Source organism: Dipteris shenzhenensis, chromosome 33 (assembly GCF_047967505.1).
Source record: "Dipteris shenzhenensis isolate YYH24624 ecotype China chromosome 33, Dip_SZ_1.0, whole genome shotgun sequence".
NCBI classification, from domain to species: domain Eukaryota; kingdom Viridiplantae; phylum Streptophyta; class Polypodiopsida; order Gleicheniales; family Dipteridaceae; genus Dipteris; species Dipteris shenzhenensis.
Window position 1 is genome coordinate 23921328 of NC_141628.1, and position 27729 is coordinate 23949056.

Consider the following 27729-nt stretch of genomic DNA (forward strand, 5'->3'; position numbering starts at 1 on the left):
AGAAAGCCAGGGTGTGTGACAGTTGAAAGATTGTGAAGATGGCAGAGGACTTTCCAGAGTTTTGGGGGATGCCATATGAGGATGCAGTGAGATTCTTGGAAAAGATGGAATTCACAGCACTTATGAAGGATAGGGCAACCCCTCAGATTCTGTTTCAGATCTTGAATTATTGTTTGCAGGGAGATGCAAAAGCATGGTTGCAGACTCAAATGACTACCTTCAGGACTACTCATCCTCAGCAACAAAATCCGGAGTATACAGTGGTGAGAGCAGCTTTTCTTGCACGGTTTGCACAATCCAGGAGCCCTAATGAAGTATGGAAGGAGTTGTGCAAAATTCAGCAAAAGGATAGCCAGGATGTGGATCAGTATCTGATAGAGTTTGGTAGACTGTGGAGTCTATGGTGTGAGGCTTTAATTCCTGAAGTACCCCCGCAAATGATAAAGAGAGACCGGTTTGTGGCTGGTCTGGAGCCTTCACTCCGTCTGAAGGTGGAGATGAAGAATATTGATAGTTTTGAGGATGCAGTCAGAGTGGCTAGAGAGAAAGAATGGAAGGTCAAGAGACTGAGGCAGCTTGGTATGCAAGAGGAGCCTAAAACCCTGGTCAGTAGGCCAGAAATGATTAAGGCATATGCAGAGAGAGAGCCGGTGTCTATTCCTATGCAGGATGATTCCCTGAAAAAGGAATTGCATGAAGCTGTGGAGCTGATGAAAACATTCAGCCTAAATTGGGTAGAGATTGCAGGAAGAAGCAGAGGTCAAAATAACAGCAGAGAGGCTATGGATGGAGGAGAAGGAAGTTCAGCTGATGCAAGGAGAGTACCAGATTATGTGATGAGTTGTAGGCTGGAATTGGAAGAGGAACTTGAGGAGACAGTCACAGATGAAGAGATAGATTTTTTGAGTGAGACAGAAGAAGAGAGCATCTCATCAGAAGAAGAGAGTCAGTTGTCTTCACTGTTGAAGGAACCTGATGATGTAAAGGAGCTGGATATCATTACACTTATGAGTGGAGGCTTGTCAGTTGCTATGAAGGAGGGTGTTGCTCAGCTAGTTCTGTGTGAGGCGGTAGAAGAGAACCCGAGAGAAGGGGTTGCTACCATAGATGGCAGAAATGTTGAGAGCCCATTAAAGGCAGCTAAGGATAAGTCTATGTGTGTAGATGATGATCATGCTCCAGTGTTGAGTGGTGATGATATGCCTATGATGGCTGAATGCAATCAGTTTGTGGTTGACACTGTGATTGTGCATACCGAGGAAGATGAGATTTCAGGTTCAGCAAATGAGGAAGAGAGGTGTGAAATTAGTAGTGAAGATGAGAGCTCAATCATGTGTGACAGTGATGAAGCTGATGTGGCTATTACTGATAAAGTAAAAGACCTACAGACAGCAAGTGTTGATTGTGTGCATGCAAATTGTGATGAGTATGATGAGGTTAAGATTCAGTGTTTACAAGATGATGGTGATTCAGAGGATGAGATGGATCGTGTTCTTGATGATGCACTGAATGATATGTTTGCATTGATCTCTTCAAAAGAGAATGAAAACACCAGTATGCATGTTGAGATAGATGGCAGTGATAGTGTGGTTGATGATCAGCTAGATGCTTTACTTGATGATACCCTCATGGATTTTGCATGTGTGGTTGGCAATGACAAGAAAGAGTATGCTGGTATGTTTGAGCATTCTTCAGGTGGAAGAGATGTTTGTTTGCTCCTGGGTGATCTTGATAATTCATGTGATGGGTTAAGTTTTGCAACTTTCAAGGTTGAGGCAATAGGGTATGCCGAGAAGTCCCTAATCACAGATTATGAGCTGGTTGTGCCCGTGAGATCTGTGTGTGAGGTAGTGACCTCAAAAAATGTAGCTCATGAGAAGAGGAGCAAGACTCATGATATAAGTGTGACGGCTGATAGCCAGTGGAGTTGTGTAATATCCTGGCAAGATAAGATATGGGATCCTGGAGGCTTAGTGAGGAAGTGGATACATGGAAGGAGCTGGTGGCTACATCAAATTGGTGTGTTGTTGATTCCATTTGATCCAGGAGGATGGTGGATTATGCACATTTGGCAGTGGAGGGTTCAAAGTTATCCTTTTGATCTAGGAGGAGAAAAGCGGAGGCATAGAGCACAAGTTTGCTTTGTTTTTGATCCAGGTGGTTTGCCGATGTTCCTCTTTAGCTGCTGGACATGAATGTCACAGCAGAAGAGTAGGGGTTGCTAAAGGTGTGTGAAGATTTTTGAAAACCCCAAACTCGTCTGAACATATGTACATGTGAGATGTTCAACCTGTGTGTGTGCTTGCTGGCGTTCAATCAGATTTTGTGTGAGCAACTTTCGAGCACTTCATGGTATCCAGGGACGGGATGGTGTTCATCATATGTGGATGGTCAGTGGGCAATCAAATGCTAAATGACTGGTGGCATGCAATTGTGTGCACATAGTCAATGAATATGTGCTTAAGTGCCTTGGTGTGTGATATGGGGGAAATGTCTTGAGAGTGGTAAAATGTCACTGATGAGGTGGCAAATAAAGCTAAGGTGGCCAAATTGATTTGGAAAGGAGCATGCATGCACGTGGCTACGTGATGAGGACGAGGCGAGGAGGTTCTGGATGGCGAGGTGGCGACTGCAAGAAGCATGCCAGAGGAAGGATATCGGGGTCCTGGGAGAGGAACGAGAGTCTAGGAGCTACGTGAGGAGGGGCTGCTGCTTGTCGAGGGGGTTGCAACGACCACAGGAGGGAGCCTGTGAGTTCGTGAAGGGTGGTGGACACCCGGAGGATCTTAGACGACAAGGAGAGCACCGGAGGGAGGATACGGGAGCATTGTAAGCTCTGTGAGTGGGAGAGAGAGGAGTAAGGCGACGCGGATATGGAAGAGAGGAGCTCAGAAGCGACGGGGCTGTTGCTTTGCTAGGAGCTCCAGGATTAGGAGTAGCTGTGAAGCTGCCATGCTTACATGAAGGAAAAGGCGACGGGATTTTGGAGGTGGCGCTTCGCTATGGAAGGCTTGCTGGCCATCTTCACGTAACAAGCGAGGAGGAGGAGAGCCATAAGCGGGGAGCTTTGTAAGCTCTGTGAGCTGGAGGATTTTGGACCACAGGCAACGCGAGTTCGTTGAAGGCGAGAGCTATCTGTGCAAAAGGAGGCAAGCGCAGAAGTTTGCTTCTGTTGATGGAGTGGCTGAGCCATTAATGGGTTCGTAAAAGGAGATGAGAGGACAGCAGCCAACAGTGGCGAGGACGAGAGCTCGAGGAAGAAGCAGAAGTCGAGGAGCGGGCATGGACTGGAAGTAACAGGTGTGGGAGTTCTGAGAGCAGTCGATGAAGACTGTGAGGAATCACGAAAGCATGGTTCTGGAGGGAAGCGAGGAATATACGTGAACAAGGAGAGGCTAAGGCGGATGCGGGTGCTTCGTGGAGCAGTAGAGGCTCTTCTCGATGAAGGCGACACTAGAAGCAAAAGGAAGACTCTAGGAGAAGAAGGCCGTCGCAGATAGAAAGGGGATCGTGAATGGAGATTGCCATCGATAGGAGAAGCCGAGAACTGGTTTACGGATGGAAAGTCTTGGAAGAGGAGGGGTGTGGGAGCTCGCAATAGGAGGAGTTCCTTCCATAACTGGATGGTGAAGGGTGGGAGAACGACAGGGGCTGACTATATTTCGAGGTACATGCTCACTTCAAGGCTGACTGTAGAAAGGCTATGGCTAAGCAGATGCCAGGTGATGCTGAGAAGACCTTAGCGTTGGAGGTTCCTAGAGATGATGATCTGTTGTAGTTGGTTGAGCAAGGTTATTTGAAAGTAGGGTGGCCGTTGTTTGAACGTGCAACTGTGGGTAGGAGAAGCCGTGGTCTCAACTATGCGTGTGGATTCTTGTTAGAGGAAGAGGGATGTTATGGCGAGCTCTAAGGTTGAGGGTGAGGTCGACTGTTGCCTTCACTAGGATGCTACTAGTTTGTTTGGTTGCGACCTCTTCTGTGTGAGCTGAAGAATCATGGGTGACTAGTGTACACCGTGAATAGAGAAGCTACAAAGAGATTTCATTGCATGAGGTGGGCATAGAGTGAGCAAGAGAATAGCCGAGGTAGCTATTTTAACTTGAAGGTAGAGATGAGCAAGGAATGGCGGGCTGCATCATTATTAGTGCTTGTTGATGATCTTTGAGGAGATATAAAAGATTTATGACTGTGGTCACTTTGTGGGTGATTGCTCGGTGAGTTGTGGGATTGGATGCAGTATGAATCCGAATGCTTTGTGAGCTTAAGCCCAGTCATCAGTAGGAGCTTGTGATGGGCTGTGTGGTCCACTGGGTTTTTGTTTGAGGTTGTCTGGTTCTGGAGAAAATGTATCCAAGTGTGAGTTGTATCAGGAGGACTATAGAGAGAAGAATGTTGAATGAATGCCTTTTGCCTTGTGATTGCGTTGTTCGGGTGTTTTAAACGTGGATGAGGGTGGCTGTGAAGGCGAGTTAGGCTCTACTACTTTTGTCCATCCAACGTCTTCCAGGCTCAGAGGCGGGGTCAACTCCCCAACAATCCAACAAATCCATCAAGATCTCCCCATGTGGCATGCCTCATGCCCACATGGTGTGCTCTCTTACCCCCCAATCCTATGCAGGCTTCCATGTGCTTCATCCGGATGACCCAAGCCAAGGGTAGGGATGAGACATAGTAGAGACCCAAAGAGCACAACATGGCAGACCCGACCTCGGGTTGACTCTCACATGACGACCGCAGATATCTCCTCCCTTCTATTTGACTGGAGGACACAGACCACTAGAGTGATAGTAGCGCTTGTCAAACAATGAGCTACCTCGTGGAGATTAGGGAGGGACCCAAACTGACTGATCAGGCTAAGCTCCAGCAGCATGGCAACTACCAAGATGACTGCACATAACTGTTTGGGGCTACAGCTCGACTCATCCATAGGCTTGTATCTAGCCAAGTAAAAAGTTACATATCAAGCTGGAGGAGGATTGAACACAACATCCTCCAGCTTCAAATTATTGCTCTATAAAAACTGATGCAGTGATGAAACCACACCATCAATAAAAACCAGTTGTTTTTTGCCCTTGTGATTCTTCTTGATATAGGCTGGTACCCAAATTTTTTGAATCACAGGGTCAAAAACCTGTTGTAACATGGGATGAAAAGATTCCAGTAGAAAAGGTACTCTGTATCCCGCACAGAAGGGGACTCTGGCACAGGCATCACAGGCAAAGGAGATAGATCAACATCTGTATCCTCCGACGAAAGAGTTGCATCTGATAAAGCAGGACTCAGCATTTCAGCTTCACTTTGAGGATCAACCTGAGAGAGAGCATGTGCAGCATCCTATATGATCCCCTCTGCAAGGGGCACATCCATATCTAGAGGAGAAGGAGGCTGATGATGCTCAACGACGGGAGTCAGATCCTGAACTTCTTTAACAAGAGGAAGATTAACCTGTGATTTTTCTATCTTTCTCCAGTAATGCTTCGGAGTAGTAAAAGAAGGCTTATCCAGTAAAGCCTTAGCTAAAACCGGAGGAGAAGGAAGAGTAAAGTTTACAGTTGAAGAAGGAACAGAAGGAGTGGTCATGGAAGCTGAAGGGCAAGCACGTGCAAAATGACCAACCTGCCTGCACCGATAACATGCTATAGGAAAAGAGGCAAAATGCAACCTGATGCGCATCGGATGAGCAAATCCCAAATCAAGATCCTGAGTAGAGGGCACGGGTTGCATCATATCCCATAAAATACAAAGGCGAACGTCCCGAGTAGCCCGCAAAAACTCCTGTCTCGGAATATGTAGAGGCCTCCCTAAAAAAGCTGCAAGAGTAGGAAGATGCTAAAGAAGAGGCAGAGGCAATGCTTTGAGGGTAATCCAGACCGGACAGTGAGTTAGAGGAGAGGTAGATGGATCAAAAAGCGGATCCCAGGGCATCACATAAGCAAAGAAACCAGCCCCATGATTACAAGCACAACTGACAAGTCGCTCCACCACATAGTCAAAGAGCAGTGAGCATAATAAAAACCTTTTCCCAGAAAAAGAAAGGAGGAAAGGCAATCCTGACCCACTGCAACTTCAGCCCAACGATGAAGTTGAGCTACAGATAAAACCCTGCCCATAAAGTAGAGACAGACCCCAAACTGCTGAGCCTGTCGAAGACCGGAAACCAGAAGGACAGAATCCAAAGAACAAACAAGCGGTGAACCCGATGAAGGAACATCTGTAACGGAAGCGAAACACATCTGGCGAAGAAGGTCCAGCTGGAGGGAAGACGAAGGACCATCCTCAATATCCAGTTTTGCCGATTTAACCAAAGTGGAGGGAGGCAAAGCACCACACTTCCACCGAAAGAAGACGCACAGGAGGAGCAGAGGCAGAAGGGGGAGCTGAGGCAGAGAAAACAAAAGAGCCATCTGTCGGAGCAGTAGAAAGAGGGGAGGAAGAGACATCAGGAAGAGATTGTACCGAACCCGGCTGTACAGACATGGGAGCAGGTACGGATGAAGAAAATTGTACGAAGGGGGGAGGCTGTACGGACGACTGTACAATAGGTACGGCCTACGCAAAGGCAAAGGAAGGGGCAAGAATAGAGGGGAGCGCCGAGGGGACGGGCAAAGAAGGTACGGCTGGGAGTGGCCTGTGCAAAGGCTGCTGCGCAGAAGGTATGGGCAGCAGCAGGCCTGCTACAGAAGCAGGCGGAGGATGTACGGGGGCTGACGAAGAAGGTACGGAAGAAGGCGGAGCAACAGCAGGCTGCGGGCAGGTACAGGGACGGATGAGGGAGAGGTTGAGCTCGCCATTGCTCCTTCCTCTCTCCACCACACACACACACACACTTTCTTTTTTGTGAGAAGAAATATTTTATTGCTGTGAAATAATTACATTCATAGTTACTCCAAAAGCGGAGTAACTACTACTCAACCAAAAATCTCAATATAAGCCATATATACATCATGATCAATCAAATGAGTCTGAAAGCAATCATAAAACAATTGCCATAGAGATCTTTTGAAAAAAACAAAAGATGAAAAAGTAGGATCACCAAAGACTCTATGATTTCTATTCATCCATAGAGCCCAAAGTGCCTAGTGGCGCACCCAAACAAAAAATAAATCAAAACCCTGTCTAGCGGGATGAAAACCAAATAACCAGAAGAACCTGCCAAAAGAAACAGTAGGAAATCTCGCTTGAAGCCCCTGAGAAATGAGAGCGAGGAAATCACAAGTATGTGGACAGTGCCAAAAAATGTGAGGCACTGATTCAGCAGAATGTAGACATCTATGGCAAACAGCCGGGGAAATATGTCCATGCGCGAGTAACTGCCCAGATGGAAAAATGCCAAGTAGGACTCGCCAGAGGAAAAGTTGTTGCTGAAGAGGGACTTTATAATGCCAAAGGAGATGCAGCCGCTTTCTCCACCACTTTGATGGGCGATCCATATGCCAAACAGAATTGGCTCTGTCAGAAACCCAAGACAGAGGTAACAACACTTTATACAAAGAAGGCACTGTGATATGTGACAGCTTCAAAGGACGGGTTGAAGAAGAGGAAGAATGAAGAGTCCAATCCTATCCTGAAGTTCCAAACGAGGTATCGGCAAGAAAGGTTGAAGCCTTTCTGAAATTTTGTGCCATAAAGGACGATAAGCCATACTTGCTAGCAGCCGTAGAAAAAGATAAAAGAGTGCCATCATCTTGAAGTACATCCGCCACAGAAGCAATACCTTTGAAAGATATAAAATAAGAACGCCTGGGTTCTTGTATAGCCAAAGGAGGGTGAAATACTTTGGACCAATACATATTCTCAATCCTCAAGGAATTTTCCAACAAAGAATCCCTACCATTCCATTCCAAGTGGGATAAGATATGCTTCCAATCAAGAAGCAAATGAGAGACAAAAGGGCAACCTCTGATCTTGCCTTGAATAGAGCCAAATAGAAAATCCCACTGTGTACGCTGCCAATGCCCAAAGGCAGAAGTATCAATATGCAACAAAAGAGAGCGGATCATGTAAGCCCAAGGCTGATCCCCTTGCATAAACTGCAACATCATTTTTCCCCTGTGAGCAATTATATGCATTTGAATATTGAGGATGTTCAAACCCCCGTGCATCTTTGGAGAACAAAGACGATGCACAGAGAGTAATCTGAAACTTTTCTTGCAATTTTTTGAACGCCAGAAAATCTCCATGATAGCAGACATAAAGGAAACCAGATCTGCCTTAAGGAAACCAGATCTGCCTTAGTAAACATGATGAGGGGCAGATAGAATTGTATGTATGCTATCAAAATGGATTGCGTTATTCGCAAACAAACATGTAATGGCCAAGTTGCAAGCTTCCAATATTCAAGTTTTTTCCTCAGCTTTGTGAGCACCCAATCAGTTTGTTGAGAACGAGTGAGTCCCCAACCTAGAGGATAGCCAAGAGTCAAATCAATTGAGAAGGTGAACAATTTCCCCAGGCCATAAAAGACTATGCCAGTCTTTAGCATGCAACAGCAATAGCTTGGATTTCTGAAAATTCACATGAAAACCAGCAGCTAAGCCATATGTGGAAAGGACCTGCATAATCAAAGAGAGTTCCCTTTGAGTATTTTGCGGGGTAAAGAAAGAATCATCAGCATATGCTTGAGCGATCATGCTACGGCTGCGAGGAATTTCCAATCCATGCAACATCCCAGTGTCCAAAAGGTGGTCTATATATTGAAGCATTGGATGAGTGGCTATGGCAAATAGTAAAGCACTGAGGGGACAGCCTTGCCGAACAGAACAACCAAGAGTCCAGGTTGTAGAAATATCCCCTGAAAGTATGCAGGCAACTTTACTATCTTGATATAGCCAATTGATAACTTGCTGCATTTTTGTACCAAATCCAAGGCTTGCATCGTTTGTGAAATAAAGTCCCACTGAATAGTATCAAAAGCTTTGGCAATATCAACTTGCAATAGCAAAACATCCTCCTGCATATATTTGGCATATTCTATTCCAACATAGGCATTAGCAATGTTGTCTATGATATGCCTACGAGGAACAAAACCATATTGCGCAGGATGCAACCCATCATGCAAATAGCCTTTTATTCGATCAAAATCATTTTGGTAGTAAATTTGTAAATGAGTGGCATAAGCGTGATAGGTCTCCAATCAGCCAAAGATTCACAGATTTGCTTTTTTGGAAGGAGTTCTCTTCCATGTGTCTGGCATTTTCTGATTTTGCCAAGCAGAATTCACCATATGCAGCAAAGTATGCTTCAAAACAGGCCAATATTCTTTAAAAAACTCAACTATAAGACCATCCCATCCTGGAGATTTCCATCTACTACAGGATTTGATTGCATCTGACAATTCCCTTTCAGTAAAAGGTTTCTCCAATTCCAAAGCTTGAGTAGTGGAGATAATAGGAGAAACATGCTGGAAAAGTAAATTTCTTGCAGACAAAACCTGCTGCGAGGGAAGATCTGCATAACCAAACTGCTGAGAGAAGTGATGTACACAAACACAAGCAAGCTGTGACCATGATCACACACACACACACACACACACACACACACCAATGTAACCAGAAAACGTGTTTCGGGCAGTAGAAACATGAAGAAACGTTTCTAAGAAACGTGCAAAACGTGGAAGTTTTTTTGAAATATAATTTATAAAAAATATACTATTTTTATCATTTATATAAAATACACTAAATTTACACGTTTCTAGACGAAATACTTGTCAAAATCTCGAAACATTTCTAGAAACGTGTTTCTAGAAACGTTTCTTGTAACACTGACACACACACACACATTTTTTTATTTTTTGGGTGAAAACTTTGAATGCTTTATATTACAAGGTCGCTATCCCAACACACACACACACACACTTTTTTTGTGTGAAAATTTTGTTACTTTATATTACAGAATCACTATCCCAAAACGTGATGTGGAAAAATACATCACGAGAAGATCTCAGTATAAGATAGATACACATCAGGATCTATGTACTTAGTTTGCAAGCAATAATAGAAATATTGCTGCAGAGAGTGCCGGAAGAAAGAAAAAAGTAAAAGAGTAGGATTAACGAAGACTCTATGATTTCTATCCTTCTATAGAGTCCAAAAAAGAAAGAAAGAAAGAAAGTCTATTAACATCCACCGGAGACCAAAAGGTCTATGGGACAGCAAGAAACCCTCCAGTACATCCGCTTTAGGGAGGGCACATGGCAGCTCCTAAGGAGTGCAAAAGGCCACCCACATTATTTAGAATACCTACATGATAGTCTAGAAGAGTAAATAGCCATACATAAGCTTAAGACTGAGAGTCTTTTGGTTTTGATTTGAACTCTCTGATTAGTGCTATGCCTTCACGGTAAACTGCCCATTTTCCATCCTTTCTGGCAGCCCTGACTTTAGCTAATTCAGTTGCCTTATCTTAAGTTGAGCTTGTGTAAGCTCCTCTGCTATCCATACTTTGGTGCCCTTCAACTTGTAAGATTGTCGAAGAAGCTTAATCCGCATATCTTTTGACTTTAGTGTAAGGATTGCATGACCTTTCTAGTGCAAAATAGAAGCTGGATCCTGCTCATCATCATCCACCCATTCAATGTTGGGCAAGCTTGCTTTGATCTTTATCAATATTTCACTATATGTGTCCTCCTCTTTGTACCAATCTTCTGGGAGCCCCCCTATTCTAAACTTCAGCGCATTATCACATCTAGCTTCGTGTTCTTTAATCTTTGCTTGAATATCTGATTTACATGCTTTGGTGTCCACTTCCACAATCACTTCCTTCTTAGCAGTTTGTACTTCAGTGTGAACAAGATCTTTCACTGTAGAGACTAGCTGCGGGGTAGGGGGGGAATCCTTACAAGATTTTACAGCCTCATCAATTACTGCCTGCTTACCAGGCCCTTCCAGAATGTGAAGTCGAGCCTTTACTTCTGCCAGTTCCAATTGTAGCTCTCTCACTGCCTGCTGCAGATAAAAGATCTGATCCTGTTGCCCAAGGATGGGTCATTTTGAGCCTTCTTGTTGGTAATTTTGTGCATATGAAGAGGGTGTCATGGCTGTAACTGTAGAGTACCCAGTAGTGAACCCAAACAAAAAACAGATCAAAATCTTGTCTAGGTGGGTGTATCCCAAAGAGCGAAAGCAAGCTCGCAAACGCTGCCCAAGGAAGCTTAAAAAATCATGAGTATGGGAGCAATGCCAAAGGAGATGAGGCAAAGACTCCCGTGGAGCCAAACATATGTGACAAACAGTCGGAGCAATATTCCTGCTTGGCAAAAAGTTGCCCGGATGGAAGAAATCCCAATAAAACTCCCCACAAGAAGACACAAGAAATCCCCAATAAAACTCCCCACAAGGAGACACACACACATACTTTTTTTTAGTGAAAGCCATGATTGTTTATATTACAAGAAAAGCCACCTCAAGCGAGGAGCTAGAAATTACATCAGCTGAAAATTTCTGTATATGCTAAATATACATCATGATTGATGTAGCGAGTCTGCAAGCAGTCAGAAAAAGATTGCTGCAGAGAACACTTGAAGAAAGCAAATAAAGAAAATATTGGATCGCCAAAGACTTTACAATTCATGTTTATCCACAAAGTCCAAAGTGCCCAATAACGAACCCAAACAAAGAAAAGATCAAACTCTTGAGTGCGCAGATGAAAACCAAAGAGCTAGAAGAAGAAGAAGAAGAAGAAGAAAAAAAAAATCAACGAGAGAGGAGCTCCCCGCCTGCTACTGCCCGCCATCAACTATCGCCATCACCCATCCCCCGCTCTCTAGCTGCCTCACGCCCTGCTGCCTCGTGCCTCGCGCCCTGTTGCCTCGTGCCCTGCTGCCTCGGCCGTGCCCTGTGCCCTGCGCCCTTTGGCCCTGCGCCTTGCGCCCTTGCGCCCTGCTACTTTGCGCCCGTACGCCCTGTGCCTTGTGCCCTTGCGGCCTGCTGCCCTACGCCTAGGCCCTGCGTCCTACGCCCTGCGCCCTGCTGCCTCGGCACCCTGTTGCCCTGCGACCTTGCGCTCTGCGCCCCTTGCCCTGCGCCCTGCTGCCTCGACTGAGCAGGCCTTTTGGCAGCGCCCTGCCCAGGTCGCCTGCTGCCTTGGCTGCGCATGCATTCTAGGCAGCGTCCCCCCTTCAACTAGGGGGGGGGTTTTTTCGCGCCCCCCCTTCAGCCTGCTGCCCGCCTTTCAGGTTCTCTCCATTGCTGTTTGCCCGCCCCCCCTCCCTTGCTTCAGGTTGGGCAGTTTCAGGGCTCTCTCTGAGACTGTTCGACTCGTGTTCTGGGGAGCTGAGATCCTGGCTGTTTCCAGGCATTGGCGGAGTTGTCTGTTTCAGCATTGAGCGATCGGTTTGCATCCCACGCAAGCTGAAGATCGGAGCTTTGTAGGTTTCTTTTGGGGATTTACTTGTGGTTGGTTGCGACTTCTTGGTGGGTATTTTCAGCAGGGGTAGCTCCTCCCCTCAGGACAGCGGGTACGGTTTTTCGATTGCTTGGCAGAGGGTACTTTTCTTTTGGCCTTCAGTCTGCAGAGAGTAGGCTCAAAGAGTACTTATGAGCTCACCGATTCAATTTCAGAGCAGAGTCATCCATTTGTGGCCTTGGCGGAAGCACTTCAGTTCTACTTCCCCTGGACAGCGTCAGGTCTCCTTTTGGATTCTTTTCCCTGGACTTCCTCATGAGGTCAGCTCTTGTCGCAGAGCTGTGGAGCATATGGCTAGTGTGGCAGGTACAGTCATCCCTTCAGGTGCTAGACCTTATGCTCAGTCACTTATTGGTACAGGTGTTACGAGGGTTAGACTCATTTCAAATTTCCCCCCTCCTCGACCTTTGCCTACTTGGATTTCGTACTCTACTGGAGATGGGGTCCAGATGCAGTAGAGGGTTTTGTACGAGGGTCTTCCTGATCAGTGTCTTTTCTGTCGAAAGAGAGGTCACTTTATTAGGGATTGCCCCAGTCATCGGCATCGATCAGAGACTCCGGATACATCTCATCCTCTGAGTGACCCAAAACCTACAGCTCAGCCTCCAGGGGTCTCTGAGCCTGCTTCGACTCATCCAGTAGAGCGAGGAGAGATTCCTCTGGGGGGATCTCTTGTGAACTCAGAGGACTTGGAGATGCCTCAGATTTCACGGAGAGCTCGGAGGAGACGGAGACAGAGGGAGAGTCAGCAGTACGAGCAGCCTCCAGGGGTCTCTGAGCCTGCTTCGACTCTTTCAGCAGAGCAAGAGGAGACCTCTTTGGGGGGGCCTCCATTGAACTCAGAGGACTTGGAGGTGCCTCCAGCGAAACAGCTTTCACGGAGAGCTCGGAGGAGACGGAGACAGAGGGAGAGTCAACAGTACGAGCAGCCCCAGGTACGAGCTCACACTTGGCAGAGAGTTGAGACACAAGTGCAGGAGACCCCGGAAAGGGGAGATACAGAGCACCATCCGCAGACAGGCCTTGACACTGTACAGGAGATAGTAGCTCAGGGAGTTGAGATTTACGTGCAGGAGACCCCGGAAAGGGGAGATGCAGAGGACCATCCGCAGGCAGGGCCTTACACTGTGCAGGAGACAATAGTTCAGGATTTGATGACTCTTGACACTTCTACCCCGGAGGTTCATATTTTGGTTTCTGAGACAGTTATCCAGCAGGAGACTGCTCAGGCTACGGACATCGTGATAGATGCCTCTTCACAGCAGTCCAGTGAGAGAGAGGTATTTCACGACACAGGTCAGAGTCAGAGTCTGCCCCAGGATCCCACGCGCCTGTATGAGGTTCCCTCGAGACCTCTTTCTCTTCCTTGTCGCGCAGTACCTTCCTTTGATGCTATGCGGAGCGTCCTCTCAGACACCCCTCTCACTACAGCCTCGTCCTCGCAGTTTTTCACTCCTGGTTTATCCAGATCTTTTGTGAGTGCGGTCATAGATGTCACTCAGTACCCAGACAGGCGTGAGGGTTGGGAGATCCTAGCAGAGAAGATTGAGCGAGATTTTCAGTCACCCATGCGTACATGCACCTTGTCGCAGATTCTTCCTCTCCCTCTTACCTATTCCAGATATAGAGTTAGGACGGCTCAACCCCCCTTTTTCAGCTCTTCTGACTCCTAGACCTAACCCCAGGATGGTTGACAGAGATCTGCCCGTGGAGTTTTGGTCCTATTTGGCTCGAGGGGTTTCCACAGACTCCCTCACTAGATTGGAACTTCTCTCGGTATTTTGTCGACGGTCAGAGGAGGTAGAGGAGTACTTGGGATCTGTTACTCTATCTAGAGAGGGGCACATTCTTCGTTTCTCCGCAGGCAGCTTTCGTTCTCGGGGGAGCGAAAGCTGGTCAGCTGAGCTACTTGATAGTGAGATCGATAGACAGCTTTTGAGTATGACTCAGTTTTCATCGGTTCAGCGTATTGTCGGCTCGCAGATTCACTCTTGCCCTAGGACTCTTCAACCTGGCTTCGGTGGCAGGGCCTTTCTGTTTCTGTTCTTTAAGGTTCACGGAGACCTTGATTTGCCCAGGAGTGCTGGTTTGTTTGACTTTAAGCTCCTCAGTTCGCGGCAGAGTATTATTCCCTTGGATGGAGCCATTTTACATGAGTTGGGGCAGATTTGGAGCTTGATCAGAGACCGACTTTGGATTGCGCCGTCAGAGAGAGTCATTTGTGCCGCTGCCACTGGCACCCCCTCACTTCCATCCGCCGATGTCTAGGCTGTCCATAATTTCTTGGAATGTGAGAGAACTGAACGGCCGCAGATTTATTTCAGATGCAGATGGTCGTAGATCGGGAATTCCTAGATTGCAGTTGCTTAGGGACTCCCTTCGTTTTATTTCCTCAGGGTCCCCTTCAAACATTGTGCTTATCCAGGAGCATTAGCTCTCCCAGGACAGGATTGACAGATGTAGATCCTTACTCAGAGGACAGAGTCGGACATATTGGAGCCCAGCGGATGGTACGAGGGGAGGAGTCTGCATTTCAGTTTCAGCCAGGTGGGCCCCGGAGATCACCCAAGAGGGTACACTAGTGGAGAGCAGGGCATGCTATGTTATTCTTCAGATTGACAGCACAGCAGTTGGTGTTCTCAATGTGTACGCTCCCATGGATCCAGCCCGCAGACGTGCATTTTGGAGACAGCTCAGAGAGTCCCTTCCTCAGGCAGACACCTGGATTGTTAGAGGAGATTTCAACATGGTTGAATTCTCTGAAGACAAGTTGGGCCAGACAGAGGGTAGACTTTCTGATAGGGAGAGAGTGGAGTGGGATAGTTTTGTTTAGCATGCTGGACTTCATGATGCAGCTCGATTGGACGACTTTCGTCACTTGGCTGATAGTCTCCAGTTCTCTTGGTCTTGGGGTTTCCATGGCTCTCTCTCTTTGGCTAGGATGGACAGGTTTTATATTGGCCATTGGGGCCAGGCCAGAGGAGGATAGATTGGGATCCGCCCGGGTTATGTTTTATCTGACCATGCTCCAGTCCTATTACAGATTCTTCCTACCTCTCGATTGGAGAGCACATGCTTTGTGAGAGTTCTGGACTTTGTTTTTCAGGACACAGAGTTCGTGGAACGGTTGAGAGAGGTTTGGTTGACAGAGGACACTCCTGAGGATCAGGGCTGGTTGATGTGGGTAGAGGAGGCTTTGGCCAGAGTCAGCATGGCTTGCCAGTTGAGGGCAAAAGAGGAGAAGGAAAAGCTCAAAATCAGAGATCGGAACGCAAGAGTGGAGGTATCCAGACTTCAGAGATTGATTCAGAGCTTTCCTCATTCTCTTTTCATCAGAGGGCAGCTTTCAGAGGCTCAGGAGAGACTAGAGGAGATTCAGGGCAGGAGGGCCCAGTTCAGCTTTTACTCCCAGCAGACCTTCTGGATCCAGAAGGGGGATAGATGCTCAGTGGGTTAGAGAGACTCTTCGGACAGTCTTCGTAGACTTGTGGATGAGGCCGGGACTCTTCAGGCAGATCCTCATCGTCTTGTTGAGATCACTTCTGATTTCTATTCCACTCTTTACACCGCTGATCCAGTCACCGAGGAGATGATCAGAGCCAGAGATGAGATTTGGAGTCATGTCCCCCAGATGGTCTCAGACAGGATGAGTCAGGTTTTGGATAGCCCGCTATCACTCCTGGAGATCACAAATGCGTTACATGAGCTGCCCAGAGACAGATGCCCAGGGGAGGATGGTCTGTCGCCACTTCTTTTTACAGCTCTCTGGGATACGATTGGACCTCATCTACTTTCGGCCTTTTTAGAGGCTCTCGATACAGGATCTTTGGGTGAGGCATTATGCACAGGTATGATTTGTCTCATCCCGAAAGGGGGAGACAAGACAATCCTACATAATTGGAGACCCATTACACTTTTAGGGACATCCTACAAGATCCTAGCGAAGACCTTGGCCCTTCGTTTAAAGCCTATGCTGCCAAATATCATCAGAGCTACTCAGACACGATTTGTCCAAGATAGGAGTATCTTGGATAATATCTTCACTTTTTGGGAGGCCACTCACTGGGCGAAGGAGAGTTAGCAGGAGATTGCAGTTCTCCTTCTCGATTTTGAGAAGGCCTATGACAGGGTGGACTGGGGTTTCTTGGAGGGCACTATGAGGAGGCTAGGCTTTAGTGACAGATGGATTTTATGGGTCTCCTCACTTTACTCTCACTCTTCTAGTAGGATGGTGGTCTGTGGAGGCAGAGGACCGGCTTTTTAGCTATCCAGATCGGTACGACAGGGATGCCCGCTTGCACGTTACCTTTTCCTTTTCGTAGCGGAGGCTATGGGATACTTTACGCAAGCTACCAGTCATGGCACTTTGGGCCTTCATCTGCCTATCTGACAGGAGCAGGAGCTTCTGGACACTGAGTTTGCTGATGATATGGCACTGACAGTCAGAGGAGATGCATATAGTCTTGCTACTGCTGCAGATGCAATTGACAAATTCTGCAAAGCCTCTGGGGGACTTGTCAATTGGAACAAATCAAAAGGCATCTGGACTGAAGCTCAGCAGGATACCCCAACATGGGGAGGAGACAGAGGCTTTGTATGGATACCCAGAGGCACCTCCACGAGATATCTTGGCTTCCAGATTGGCATTGAGGTGTCCCCGACGCAACAGTTTGCCCCAGTTCTTGAGAGTATCTGAAGAAAGCTAGCCTACTGGAGTACGGCTAGACTCTCTTTGGCCGGAAGAGCACTAGTACACTCAACCAGGTTCTACTAGCGACTATGTGGTATGTTGCGTCATGTTGGTGCTTTCAAGCTGACTCTATTCGTCAGGTGAGGAGATTGCTTCAGAACTTTCTGTGGAGTGGTGGTGATGGTTCTGAGGACACTAGGGCCAGAGTTTCATGGGATACTATCACTTTACCTTTCTCGTAGGGAGGACTTGGGATTCTTGATCCGGAGATGCAGAGCAGAGCCCTTTTAGTCAAACTTCTTGTTAGAGGTTTGACGCCAGGAGATCAGCGGTGGAAGCAGTTCCTACTGCATGGGATTCACCAGTGCACCCCCAAAACGGCAGGTCAGTGAATAGGTAGAGTCAGTTGGATCTTCCTGACGGACCAGCATTCTCAGCCTTCCTCACCACTTGTGAAAAGGCTTGTTCAGATATGGGATCACTTTAGACAGCACCTCATCAGAGCAGTTCCCTCCTCCAGAGAAGAAATTGCCCGACAGCCACTTTACCATAACCCCCTAGTTCGGTACCAAGGATCTTCCCTTGGTACAGAACTCAGGACTCCCTTGGCCAGATGGCATGCTCAGGGGGTTGTGACAGTCGGAGATTGGTTCAGGGAAGGTGTGGAGATGTCAGAGGAGGTGATCAAAGATAGACATGGGCCACTTGGACAGATTGCTGCCACCAGATTACTGATCATGAGAGCTATTCCTCAGGAGTGGACGGATGTACTTACAGATCCAGCCTATGTTGATCCTATTTCTACTTGGTCAGGTTGTTTTAGTGGAGTTCGCTTAGGACCGGCACCGTTTATTTATTTTGAGACGGACTCCTCTCACAGATTGTATCCCACTCAGCCCATGGATCGACGGACTCCTCTCACAGATTGTATCCCACTCATTGGTTGCCTGGGTAAGGAATGGGTCACAAATCCTTCCAGGTTGACCCTTGCAGAGGATATTAGATGGAGACTTTGGATCTTTCAGGGTCGTCCTCTTGCGGAGCTTGACTGGGACCCAGGTGAGTGGGCATGGCCTGCTCCGGTGACAGGTGATCGTCCTCTTTCTTTCTTCCAGTACTCGACGAGGGTAGGTTACAGGCTTCAGCGGAGAGACTCTCATCACATTCCATCTGCCTCCTAGCATTGGCACGCACAGGGACTTACTGCAGAGCTCTTGCGGAGCTACTGGACTCACTTTTGGGGCATCAGTAGAGCCAGGAAAGTCTCCTACTTTCTTTGGCTCAGTATACATAGGGGTATACCTGTGGGTACTTGGCTCCAGCAGATGGGTAGACCCTCCTTGTGTATGCGTTGTCAGATTGCAGAGGAATCTAGCAAGCATTGTTTTTGGAGTTGTACCAGCTCTAGAGTGGTATGGACACGTATCTTCAGGTTGTTCTCATATGTTACTTCTGAGTCCTTTCTGATGACGTGGGGCGCTGCTCTTTGGGGGAGAGGATCTGGAGCCTTTACTCTCTTTGAGGCAGAGCCAGGAGACCTTGGTTTCTTCATGCAGCGACGCCAGAGACGGGGTCCCATGGAGGCCAGCATCATGGAGCTGCAAGATTTACTTTTGGTATCGATACCAGCACAGGATTCCATGCCTTTTTCAGCTGTAGGGTCAGCTTGGGAGGTGATTTCCAGCATTACCCTATGGCGGATATGGTGTTCGCGATGTTCTTTTGTACTTGGGGACCATTTATGCACGGAGGCTGACACTCTCGCTTCCATTTGGGCAGAGATTATTTTCACTCTTAGGAGTCAGTGGGAGCGGTGTACAGGCACCTCTTTGGCAGCTCGTGTGGGAGACTTATATCCTTCATGAGGACATGGGACTGCTCTTTATTTTTTCACTTGACCCCTTTTGGGATGTCGTGGCATTTTAGACCACCTCCATGGCTTTTTTGCCACATTGTTGAGGCTAGGGATAGAGTACTTTCTCTCCCACCTTTTGTATGATTTGTTTTGAATGGAATATATCACTCTTATTTATTTTTTAAAAAAAAAAGGAGCTAGAAGAATTTCCCAAAAGCAGAAGTCGCGGGAATCTCAGCTGTCGAAGAAAATCAGGCAAAACCAGAACAAATGAAGCACAGTCTATTGAGAAACCAAACATCTGTGACATACAGCAGGAGCAATGTGTCTACGTGCCAGTAGTTGGCCAAATGGAAAAGCCCCCAAAAGAACTCTAAAAAAAGGGACCTGTTGCCGAAGAGGAACTTTATATGCCCAAAGTTTCCTTAGTCTCTTTCTCCGCCATGTAGTTGGCCGATGCATTCGCCGTCTTATCTGAAACCCAAGGCTGAGGCAAAAGGACTTTATATAATGCAGGCACTGTAATCTAAGATAGCCTCAAAGGACGAAAGGACTCTCGGGAAGTCAAAATCCAATCCTCCAGCCTATCCTGAAGTTCCAAAGGAGGAATTGGGACAAAAGGTAAAAGTATATAAGTAATTTTTTGCCATAGCGGACGATAATGAGAAGATCCCAAGCCATACCGTGTGGCTACGAGAGAAAAAGGTAAAATAGTTCCATCATTATGGATGACATACGCAACAGAAGTAATTCCTTTGAAAGTAATAAAATAGGAACATCTAGGTTCCTATAAGGCCAGCGGAGGGTGAAAAGCTTTTGACCACTGAATGCTTTCAGCCCTCAAGGAATTTCCTATCAGAGAATCGCGGCCATGCCATTCCAAGTGAGAAAGGATGTGCTTCCAATCAAGAAGCAAGCTGAAGACCAAAGGGCAACCATGCAATGTACCATCAAAGCAACCAAGTAAGAAATCCCACTGAGTGGGTTGCCAATGACCAAAGGTAGAAGTATTGATTTGCTATAACAGAGAGCGAATCATAATGATCACCTTGCATAAATTGCAGCAGCATTTTCCCTTTGTGAGTAAGGATGTGCACCTAGATATCAATGATATTAAGACCTCCATGCATTTTTGGTGAACATAGTCGATGCATTGAAAGCAGTCTTAGACTTTTTCGGCCATGCTTGGATCGCCAAAAGATTTCCATGATTACAGACATGAAAGAAACAAGATCCGCTGTAGTGAACATGATCAGAGGCAAATAGAATTGAATATAGGGACTGCATTGAACATGCAATGGCCAGTTTGCTAGTTTCCAATATTCAATCTTTTTTCTGAGCTTGACAAGTACCCAATCAATCTGCTGACGACGGGTGATCCCCCAACCCAAAGGGTAACCAAGATGACGAACAATCTGAGTGGGTGGAATTATTTCCCCTAGCCATAAGAGACCATGCCACAGTCTTTAGAATGCAAGGGGAGCAGCTTAGACTTTTGAAAATTCACATGAAGACCAACTGCCAAACCATAGAGCGAAAGAGCTTGCATCAAAGCGGAAAGATCACTCTGAGTATTCTTTGGGGTAAAAAAGGAATCATCAGCGTAGGCTTGAGCAACCATGCTGCGATTTTCTGCCATTTCCAAGCCATGAAGGAATCATGTATCCACTAGATGGTCTATATATTGCAACATAGGATGCGTAGCAATGGCATACAACAAAGCACTAAGGGGACATCCCTGACGGACGGAACAAAAAAGAGTCCATTCTTTAGAAATGTCTCCAGAGAGAATACATGCATCTTTGCTGTCCTCATAGAGCCAATAGATAATTTGCTGCATTTTTATTCCAAACCCCAAAGTTCCCATGGTTTGCGATATAAATTCCCATTGAATTGTATCAAAAGCTTTTGCAATATCCACCTGCAAGAGTAGAACATCCTGCTGCATGTATTTTGCATATTCCATCCCAACATAAGCATTTGCAATATTGTCTGTGATATGCCTACGAGGGATAGACCCATATTGAGAAGGATGCAACCCTCTACAAATAACCTTTGATACGATCTGCAAGCAATTTGGCTATGATTTTGTAAATGACCAGCATAAGCGTGATTGGTCTCCAATCAGAGAGTGAATCACATAATTTCTTCTTAGAAGGAGCTTCATAAGTCCTTTTTTCCATGACATTGGCATGTGCTGATTTTCCCAAGCTGAATTAACCATGCGTAACAGAGTAGATTTCAGAAGATCCCAAAAAGCCAAGAAAAATTCAACAATGAGACCATCCCATCCTGGAGATTTCCATCTACCATAGGATTTAACTGCATCAGACAATTCACGTTCTATGAAGGGGCTTTCCAGTTCCAAATCCTGTGCAGCAGAAATAATAGGATGGACATGCTGTAAAAGAAGTTGCCGTGCAAACACAATCTGAGGAGGAGGATCCAAATGCCCAAAATTAAAGGAAAAGAGTTTCACACAAGCAGCAGCAAGCTCTGAGTGAGATGAAGACCAGGCACCATGAGGCATCCGTATCCGGCAAGTATTTGCTGCCTGTCGCTTGTAATGCAAGCTTTTAAAAAATTGCTTTGAGGAGCAACCTTTATCAAGAAAAGCTTTCTGTCGAGAGCATTGTATGATAATCCATCTACCTTGATGATCATTGAGGGCCACAAGCGGCTAAAGATCATGCTTCACCAAGAACGCCACCCCTGAGAAAGAGTGTTCCCCAGCATAAAAAATGTCATAACCAGCAAAGTGTCCAATCTGACCCGCAAACATGTGTTGGTTATGCTCCTGTAATGCGACTACGTCTGGCTGTAATTTGTTGAGATAAATCCACACATATTTCCATTTTCTACCATCACACATACGATGTAAATTAAGAGTAACACATTTGATATGATCAAGCATATTTACAGATATAAGACAAGTATGTACAGCAATTAAAAAGCTGTCTATGATTGCATTTCACCTCAATATCTGGGCCTCTCCCTTGAGAGGAAGAATCAGCTTGAGGAGAAGCCAAGAGGGCAGCAACTTCCTCTTCTGGAAATAGAGTATGATTTGCAGTCATCACTGCAGCCCAAGTAATACCAATTCCAGAATTCTCTTCATGAGTTTTTCCCTTGGAAGATGCACCATTCCAAGTCCTGGAAGGCAAGGGTCTCCTAGGCGAGAGAACTTTTCTAGGAATTTGCCATGCTTCAGTCAAAGTTTTTTCTCTCACCTGTGGTTGAGAAGTAAAGGGCACAGAAAGAGGAGTATTATCATTCGATGCAACCTGCGTCTTGCCTTTTTTTTTTTCAACAAAAAGATGTCTAATATCCTTATTCTTCATCACAGAAGAGGCATTAGAATTCTTATTCTGAAGTGGGAGAGATTCAGCCTCCAATGGCATTTTGGGAGCACGTGAAGGGCATTGGGAAGCAAGGTGCCCAAATTTCCCACATTCAAAGCATGCACCTACAAATAAACCCCATCTCAACTTATAAAAGGCACTGCCTATCGAAACATTGTTGACTGTAATAGAATATGATTCTAGAGTCGGATTATCAGTGTTCCACAAAACACAAAATCTGTTGGAATTGCCATTTGGTTTCGGTGGACAAACCACCTTACCAATAGAAGCTGCAAATTTTGGTAGAAGAGAGGCTAAGCATTGGGGAAAGTTGACCACTTCTACCCATACAGGACAGCGGTGTCGAATCAAAGCCTACTGATAATCCCTGGTAGGGGACCAAGGCAACACATGAACCATATGCTGTCCATAAAAGAGAGAAGAATGCTCCAATAAAATCTGTTTATGCTCTTCATCAGCCATGATCACCTCAAAAAAGCCCCTTGCTGCATAATGCACTTTTCTGACATAGCCACCACCCAACCAGATGGTCATGAGAGTGTGTGTCTAGACTCTAAATACTGGCTAGAGTGTGAGAGGGCTAGACCTGAGAGCCATCTAGTGCCTCTATGCATCTGGATCTCCATACATGCCACATTGAAATGCTTGCTGTGATCTCCCACCAATTGCCCATCGAAGCAAGTGCAGGTCTGTATGGAGAGAAGGTAACAACATAAAAGAGCATGGCTCAACTAAGGGGCGTGACTTGAGAAATCCCAAGAAAAGGCATGCCTCTCATCGTATACCCTTTGTTCAATTAACCCCCTAAGCTAGTCTAGAGATATAGTTGTGTAAATCTGTAAAGTACCTCTACGAGCTGCCTAACAAGTCATCAATGATGATGTGAGAGGTAGCTCTCTGAAGACTCTCTAGTGCCCAATGTGAAAGCTGGTCCCCTCTCCCGTATAGACCACCAAATGTATCAGCTAAGTTGTCCAACAAGTACTCATTCCACATGATGGACCTCATCCTGAGTTTGAGGGAGAAACTCTGTGAGGGCTGCTTTGATCTGTTGTAAGGCTTTGATAACTGTTACCAAAAGGAGAGAAGATGGGAGTCTAATATGTGCATTCGTGAAAATCCACCTCATGCTCAAGAGCCAATCACAACCTTTGTGGGGAGTGAAGAAGTCCTTCCAAGGTTCATTGCCAAGGAGTACTCTAATCACTAACTTATCTAGCAATGCTTTGCACTCAATGTCAATATCAATAATGTTGAGGCCTCCCTCATGTCTAGGTAAGCCCAAACCACCCTAACTCTCCTGCCATGTATGTTACGCTCTTGCGAAGGAGTGAGGGGATCTGGTAATCAGACGATACGTGATCGACGAATCTTGGAGCGGACAGCAGGTTCGAGCGCAGGCGTGACGATGAACGACATATCTGTTCGGTGGTCCTCCCGCGTTGGCTAGTAGGAGCTTGCGGTGTGTTAGGTGACTGTTCGTAATATTTGCTCGTGACCTCCACGCGACGGGTTGATCGACAAATTACGAGGTGTTGCTGCCTGTGGTCTACGACGGAATGAAGGCTTAACAGGGGCTCGTGTTACGGGTGGTCTTCGATGAGATTCGTAGATGGGCGACGCGCAGGCAGGATTATGGAGGATCTGGGAGCCTGTGAAAATATGTTTTGTCACTTCAAATCGATGAATTACGAGGTGTTGTTGCCCGTGGTCTACGACGGAATGAAGGCTTAACAGGGGCTCGTGTTACGGGTGGTCTTCGATGAGATTCGCAGATGGGCGACGCGCAGGCAGGATTATGGAGGATCTGGGAGCCTGTGAAAATATGTTTCGTCACATCTCCCGCTCTCTGGCTACGTGACTGGCTGGCCCGTAATAGAATTCGACCTGTTTCCCAACAGACTCACAGTCATAGCCTTCTAAGGTCACGCAGACAGCTTGTAGGCTAAGACAAATTCCAAACAGAGAGCTACGCCTTGGCAAAAAAAAAAAAGAAGAGCGCATCATTTGTTTGTGGAGCTAAGGCGTGTATACCGTCTGTTTCATTTGGTATCACAGGGGTATCAAATCGAGAGGCAGGAGCGAGCAAGACCACGGAGCATCAAATTTTCCTTCATTATAAAATTTCAGTTTTTAGTGTGCAGCTTATTATTCTGTACATCAGAGTTTGCAGTTTACTATGCCTGTGTATGTACCTGTGTGTTTCAGTCAGAGTTAGTTTGCAGGAATTTCCCTAGTATAGGGAAAAGCAGGATTTGGATATATGCCTATGTCAAATGCCTAGTTAGTGTGAAGCTGGGATTGCAGGTATTCCCTAGTATAGGGAATTGTGTCAGAGTGCCAGTACCCTGAATTTTGTTAGTCTGTAAATACAGTGTTCTAGCGGTGTTTATTATTATAAAAAAAACAAAAACAAAACAAAACAAAACACCCATTGACCTAAATGAAAGCAGAAGAAGGGGCTTCCAGGAGGGACCCTGGTGAGTCAGGAGTCCGGCCGACCCAGCAGGTGTCGCACCCAGTAGCTCACACCTTATCTGGCAGGATTGCATTACTTGAGGATGCCTTGCAGCAGTTATTAGCACAACAGTTACAGGCAAATGTAGGGCAGTCTGAACTTAGAAGAGTGATACACAGTATGTCTGCCAGACCTTCTCGAGATGAGAAAGGAAAGGCTCCAATGGAACCGGAGTTTTATGGAACCGGAGTCTAGTGTCCATACGGTCGAGCCTAGAAAGGCTAAAGTACCTAATATTGCCAATTACAGGCCGGAAAAGTATTCCGGTCGGATGAATGACTGTAGTTCTGATGTCATTGAGACTTGGTTACACAAATGGGACGAGGCGTTCGCCATTTATGAAATAAAAAATGATATCAAAAAGATCCGCGAGGCCACCCACATGTTTAGTGAGGCAGCGGATTGGTGGTGGATTAAACAACAAAAAGATGGTATAGCATCCACTACCTAGGAGGGGTTTAAAAGAGAATTCAGGAAACACTTCTTACCTCTTGACGAAGCATCCCGAGCTTGGGATCAGTATAGAAACCTTCGTCAGAGAAATTTGTCAATGGTAGAATACACTGATAAGTTTTGAGAGAGCGTAATGAAGGTTGATGAACCCCTGCCTCAATCAATCAAGTGAAAGATTTCATATTTGGATTGAATGATAGGATTAAAATGGAAGTTCCGGCTAAGTATGCGAACACGTTGGATGATGCAATAGCCATAGCCCTGAACTATGAAGATGCCAAGGGCAGCAAGCCAAGTGGGTTTGCGCAGGTCGGAACCCAGTATGGGTACCAGAAGAAATCAGGGTTTAAAAAGAAATGGATTAGTAAAGGGAGTGGTTCTCAGCCGAGTGGTCAAGCCAAGCAGGCGAAACCAGCTGAAACTCCTAGATCAAGTACCACCATTGAAGTGAAGAGGAAAGTAACACCAATGGCAGCCCGGGCTTGGTCGAAGTCTCCCTTAAACCCAGAGCAAAGAGAAAAATCGAGGAGAGAAGGCTTGTGTTTTGGTTGCCTTCAGCCTCATCAGTGGAAGAATTGTCTACGGAATAAGGATCGTCGGATGGCTGAGATGGTAGTCTCAGAATGCGACGTGGAAATGGAGGGAAGTCCCAGAGCGGAAGAGATGGAGATTCAGCTAGCGGGATCTTCTCAGAGGTCAGTACCTTGTTTGTTATGTGTGTCTGTTGCTAAGCTAGTAACGAGTGCACCTGATAACATCCTATCTAAGCCCGCAGCAACGGGGTATACAGCCTTTAATGATACGGAGTTAATTAAAATGAAAGGGCAAGTGGCCAATCATGATGTCATTGTGTTGTTTGACTCAGCGTCAATGCACAATGTAATTAACTCCAAGCTCGTGAAGAGGCTGAAGATTAGCCCATCTGACTATGCGTATACAGTCAGGATGGCAGATGGAAGTTCAACTGAAGTATGTGTTAAAAATAGAAACCGGTCTATAAGAGTATTTAAGGAAGGAGAAAAAGTTTTTCTCAAAGTTCCTTCGCACTCGAAGTCGTTAACTTCAGGAGAGTGTGCTAAGTTATCACCTCGATACTGTGGGCCGTGGTTAATTCTAAAGAGAATAGGCAATTGTTGTGGGGCTTGTTATTAGCTGTTTCATGTTCTATTCTTGCATGTTTTGTTGTAATAGTTTGAGACTTTTGTTTGGTTTAGTGTAGCATATGTCAAAGTCACCGACAATATATGTTGCACATGTATGGTTGATTTCTTGAAGCAAGTCTTGTAGACTAACAAGGAGATTCACGATTGTGGACTTGGGTGATCGGTAAATGTTGATGATGCCTACATCTGCATGCGTTGTGCTTCGGAAAATTGTGGCCAAACACTTGATGCCGTTGTTGGATGTTTTTGTTGAGTGTTTGTTTTTTGTGTGCATCTCTTGCAAGCATAGAATGCTTGCGGCAAGGATGCTCTTTGATGCGGCAATGTCTTGCTTATGGCCAATGAATGATCTTGTGTTGAGAGGAGGTTGAGAGATTGCAATGTCATTTTTTTTCACTAACATTGCTGAAGTCCACTTGCAATGGTTGCCATGGGCTTGTGTTTCGTAGCCGTTCAAGCTCTTGCAAGACTGCCTGGTCGACTTTGATGTTCTTTTCTTGGAGGGGATGTAAAAGGTACAAGTTTGTAGGATCTTGAATGCGCGAAAGGGTTGTGTAGGTTAGGCTATGCATTTTGATTCCAGAGGGATTGATTGCAACGGAAGGCATGGTAAGGCCTTGCAATCGATGAATTGTACATGCTGCGGCTGGCTGAATTGGAAATTGGTATCTGCATGCACTATTCAAATGGTTTTTACCAATTTGAAACTCGTGTGCTATTCGAAAGATTGGAGTCCATGTTCTTGGGATGTGTTGCTTGTACAAGTAGTGGTGCAACTTTTGGGCATGTTTTCCCACGTTCGAGTTAAAAATTTGCACCCAAACTATCGGCGTGTTTGTTTGAAGCTCTGCATCTTTGAATACAGTGTCCGCTCCATTCATAATACCATCGCAAATGTCGAGATTTCCATAACATATTTCAACTATCATCCCAGGTTTAAGTAGACCTCTAGTTGCCTTGGTATCCATTGGAATTGCAATTGTTTTGATGCATGTCTTGTGCCTTTTATCTATAGCTTTGATGTAGTCTGCACTTGTTTGCAACCTTTCAAAGATCACATTGTTATGGGCGTCTCTTGATAGATTTGTGTAGAAGAGGTGGGGCACCTCTTCAGGCATTATTGGATGTCGACAGTACAGTTTATTTAAGGTGTTGATGTCGGCAACAGTGTGAGAACCTGTGCGGATCCGATTTAGCTGCACAATGAAATCGTTGTTTTGTTGGTGCATTTGCATGCTCAGCTCATAGTATAGAACATTGTCTCTCCAAACAAAAGGTGCTATGGC

The 27729-nt window shown here is 46.0% G+C and overlaps 1 protein-coding gene across 3 annotated transcripts in view; it reads right to left on the minus strand.

Moving 5' to 3' along the window:
• LOC147879854 (uncharacterized) overlaps nt 1-27729 on the minus strand; it is a 214690-nt gene that overhangs the window by 15729 nt on the left and 171232 nt on the right. The window lies entirely within an intron of this gene.